Here is a 4,721-nt window from a genome sequence, read left to right as displayed (position 1 = left end):
GGATCAGGACTAAGTATATTCCCCTGAAACAGGACACACAGTCATAAAGTCAAAGTCAGGCAAATAGCTAAGTTATCCACCTTGCACCCAACCTCTGAAGTTCTGGCTGCTCAGGGTAGCTTTGAGAAGCCCATCCTCCACCACTTCCCACAAAGAAGCCAGCAGACACATCAACAAGAACATTGGCTGGATGGAGATTTGGTTCTGTGTCTGAGTCCCAGATATGTCACTTTCTAACCTGTGGGGATTGGCAAGTCAACCCTATGTAGCAAGCATCCTTCAGTAAGACTGTGGAGAAAGTCTGAGGATGAGGAAGAGCCCAAAAAGCTGGAGGGTGGACAGTCTTCTGTCCATGCACAGCAGGAGCAGGCTCTCAGGGCTGCCTTGGGAGCCTAGCTGGAGCCTGGCTGAAAGTCCTTAAAGGAGCCTACACCGTGAACTTCTGAGGAGCAAAGGCTGCTGGGAGCAGGTCTTTTAGCTTCTCGCTGTGTCTTATGTCATTTTGATCCTGGGAGGTTGTACCCAAGCACCCCCCCAAAAAACGGCTGCTCCCTCTTGTCACAGATTTGCAAGGGCGGAGGAAAGAGTGAGCTGGGATGGTTGCCCTGGTAACTTACCTCCTGGATACCCAGCCCTCCACCCCCTTCCACCACACATACACAGTTTGGCCCATTCCGTATGGAGGCAGAGCTGGAGAGGAAAGAGAGGGAAGGGCACTGGGGCTGGCCCGAAGTTCCCGGGATCGCAGTTCCTGGTATGGTGTTTCTCAGCTTTAGAGAAATGCAACAAAATGGTAATTGCCTTAGAAAGGTAACTGCGGCTCTGCCAATCCTTGCCTGTTCCATTCTGCTGTTTGCCATGGCAGGATGGAGCTATCCCTCAAACTCCTGAGTAGTGGTAGCTGGGAAATTCACCATGTTGTTCCACCTCCATCTTGTCAAAGGAATGTGGTGAGGGCTGGGCAAAGTGCCTCATAAGGACCTGAGTTTAGATTCCCAGCATCCATGTATAAAACAGGTACAATGTCTGCCTGTCCCTCTGGCATAACAGCACTCGGGGAGCTCCATGGTCAGCCAGCTTAGCTGATTCACTGAGAGACCCTGCCTCAAAAAGTAAGGTGGAGAAGAGTCGAAGAAGACACCGGCTTGAGACCTCTAGCTACCGCAGGACATCCCCACACAGATGTGTGTGTGTGTGTGTGTGTGTGTGTGTGTGTGTGTGTGTGTGTGTGTATTCCTTGCATGCAAGCAAGTGTGCATAAGTGGATGATTTTTGCGGAGATGATGAAGTAGGGGGAGACAGAAGAAGGGGCGGGACAGTTAGATAGTTGGATCCAAAGGAGCTCAGAGTCTCTGACTTATCCCTCTTCAAAAAGATCCAGAGAATTCCAGCAGTCCAGAGGGAGCAGGCATACAAAAGAACACAAAGCCTGCAGGGATGCTAGAGATGGGCCCTTTGCAAAGCCATCTACGGACCCAGCATTTATTTTCTAGGAAGATTCTAGAAGAGGCGGGGCTGTATTTTAGACAACAGAGGGATTCAAGTCTATGACCTCTGCTGCCCCCACAGAACAAGGGTCCCCTTCCATCCTTGTAGCAGCTGGTGGCCATTCTCTGCCCCCCTTCACCCCCCTCCCCCTGTCAGCCTTTATCATTGGGGTTTTCCACTGAGACTTCGCCCCAGCAACCTAGACAGCCATAGGCTTGTACCTTTCTGCTGACCCTGATCACAATGGTGTGTGTGTGTGTGTGTGTGTGTGTGACGACAGTGTCCCAGCGCCACTGCCCCGAGGCACCAGGCATTTTCTCCTGTCCTTAGAGATTGTAGCATTGAGGTGCAGCCTCCAACCATTCAGACTGTTATCGGTGGGGCCTTGGGGGACAGTGGTGGTGGGAAGGCAGGCAACAGGGTGGTGGTAAGAGTGGGTCCCTGAGCAACTGGGTAAATGGGGCATAGATGGAAAGAAAGCAGGTCCCATCATTCTGTGGACATGGAGGAAGAAGAAATCAAGACATTCTGTTTCACAGACCCCATGCAGGAACCTTTACAAGATATGACTGGCTTCTCTATCTGGAATGGAGGACAGGTGGTCTGGGAGAGGGACCCTCACCCGGATGTATGTCCATCCCTCCACTTACCATCTAAAAGGTGCACATAACAGGGCATGAGAATGGAGGGTCTTAGCTCGGGGACTGAGTTCAAGCCCCTCAGTTACTCTCTGACCCTACTCTCACTTCAGTGCTCTCTTGAACAACCAGGCCACTCAAGATTGCATGGATTCAGTTTCCTTTTGGAGAATTTTGAAAAGTTTTACTACAAATATTTGTGTGTGTCAGCGTGCATCCCAGCATCTGCATGTGGAGGTCAGAGGACAACAGGCAGGACAACAGTGCTCCTATGTGGCTCCAGGGGATCAAACTCAGGGAGTAAGTCTTGTCTGCAAGCATCTTTACCCCCCTGAGCTGTCTCTCCAACCCATCCTCAGGGGATTATGAGAAGGAAGGCAGTTAGCCAGTCCAAGAAATGTGAGAAGAGTGTAGGCTCCTGCAGCTGCCTCGCTCAAGTTTGTCTGCATAGGGCTGAGTTACTCTCATATCCCCAGCTCATCAAAAACACCCCAGTGGGGCCCCTGCCATCCTCTCTCCTGCCATCACCCATAAGATCACAGGACGAGATGGGTGGAGGGGCCAACAAAGCAAACCATCAGGGGCAGGGCAAGCTCCTCAGTAACTTCTTATTTATTGGCCTCCTCCAGTCTCGCGGTTGCTGGTTGTGCTCAATATTTTATTCTTGTTGTACCTGCTCCGAAGCGGAGCTGCGGGCAGTTTTGATAAATGGATTGAAAGGAAGTTTTGTCTGGTTTTGCTGAAGCTTCTATAAGTGCCTCTGGATCTTGGGCTGAAATGATATTTCCCCAGCTTCCTGCTGCGATCTCGCTCCTGGGCGCTCCTCTCCTCCCCGATCTCCCTGGGCACTCTGCCTCCCACCCCCCACGCACGCATGCACATACACGTGCAAGGAGGCACAGATCTGTATACTCACTCAGGACCACTCAAGGCACCAGTCAGTGTGTGAGGGAGCAGAGTGTGTGTCCCTATGGACCGGGAAGCCCATACTACAGTCTTGTGCACAGACATGCCCTCGGTGCACACGAAGGCAGATGCACATGCTGTCCTCTCTGAGTTCAGCTAGCCTGATCTGCAGGGAAGCCCTTGATGAGCATGGGTAGAGATGAGCAGATCGCAAGGAGGAAGAAGCCCGGAACTCTGATGATCTCTGCTGGAGCCCTGCCCCCAGCTGCTGGATTCCTCCAGCCTTCCTCCTCCGCCTGCCTGCAGGCCTTGGAGGCCCCACTGGGCCAGCTGGAAGCTTTATCCAACCACATCTGAAACAGCTCAGGAGCTGTGCCTGGCCGCCAGCCGTTTCCATAAATAACTTGCTGAGCCTGGCTCCTTGCCCTTCTGGTGATGTCATTGGCGTGGGCCCAGTGATGAAGTCATAGGCTTCCCTTCCTTGAGCCCTCCCTTTGGGTGGAGTGAGACACCCCTTCTTCCCCCTTCACAGAACCATTCCTGAGAAATTTTGCCTGTCTGTCCTCACCTCTTCCTGTTCCCACCCTGCCAGGTATTGGATACAGGCTCTCCGCCATCTGGACCAACTAACTGTGATGGTGCCAGACAGCATCTTGTCTCCCCATTGTCAGTTACTGAGCTGCCTCCCAACTTTGCCATCTCCTTGGTTATTGTTTCCAGGTAACAACAGACTTTTAAGTTTCAAGGGTGGCAGAGAAGGCTTGGCATCTTGATGATGTTCTACACAAGCTTCTCCAGCTGTGTGACATCAGACAAAATACCTCGCCTCTCTGTGCTTCTGTTTTCTCGTCTTTAAACTGAAGACAGTAAAGAGAGCTATCCCAGGTCTGCTTAAGTCTTCTGTGGCCTCACAGAGCCTGAAGTGCCGATACACTGGACAGGCCCATCATACGAACCACATTTCCACAAGGGTCTAGTTTTGTGTGTTTTCTGCTCTGTGACTGTGGTCTACTCTGTGGTGTCTATGTCTGGAACCAGGGAGCCATCTCGGTCTCCTTGACGCATCTCTTGTTATGTAGCCAAGGATGACCTGCAACTTCTGACCCTTCCACCTAGCAAATGCTGGGGTCGCAGGTGTGAGCGGTAGCAGACACTGGAAGAACCAGGGGAGCGGGCCCCGGTGGGAACTGGTGGAGCCACTCTGAGGTGCTCAAGCCCCACCTGCCCTCACCCTCTGGGCAGAAGGGAGTGTCCTTCCTCCTCAGACAACCTCAAGGAAGTTCCTGGGATTGTCTTTATTTTCTATAGGAGGAAACTGAGGCAGGCTGGAGAGATGGCTCAGGCAGTGACGGCTTGCCATGTAAGCAGGAGAACTTTAGTTCAAAGCCCAGAACCTACAAACCTACAAAGAACCCAGCTCAGTGGCACGTTCTCTTAATCCCCACACTAGGGAGATGGAGTTAAGTAGAACCCTCCTGGAGGCCCACTGGCCACCCAGCCTAGGCTAACCAGCAAGTTTTGGTCCAGACAGAAGCTGTCTCAAAACCAGAGAACCTAGGGAGCTAGCTCAGCCATTAAAGTGGTCCCTCCATCCTCTCCCTTCTCCTCTCTTCTCTTCTCTCTCTCCCCCTCCCATCTCTCTCTCTCTCTCTCTCTCTCTCTCTCTCTCTCTCTCTCTCTCTCTCTCTC

At 52.2% G+C, this 4,721-nt stretch overlaps 1 long non-coding RNA gene across 1 annotated transcript; it reads right to left on the bottom strand.

Annotated features, from left to right (window-relative positions):
* Window positions 1-2,721: 2,721 nt before the first annotated feature.
* Window positions 2,722-3,666, bottom strand: LOC110331165. Its single transcript, XR_002381003.1, has 3 exons — window positions 3,601-3,666; window positions 3,043-3,198; window positions 2,722-2,898 (listed from the first exon to the last, which is right to left on the bottom strand). It is a non-coding gene; the product is annotated as an uncharacterized LOC110331165 (long non-coding RNA).
* Window positions 3,667-4,721: the final 1,055 nt, after the last annotated feature.

The sequence above is a fragment of the Mus pahari genome, chromosome 14, assembly GCF_900095145.1.
Source record: "Mus pahari chromosome 14, PAHARI_EIJ_v1.1, whole genome shotgun sequence".
Taxonomy (NCBI): Eukaryota; Metazoa; Chordata; class Mammalia; order Rodentia; family Muridae; genus Mus; species Mus pahari.
Note: the sequence above shows the minus strand (reverse complement) of the source record. Positions and strands in the feature narration are given on the sequence as shown.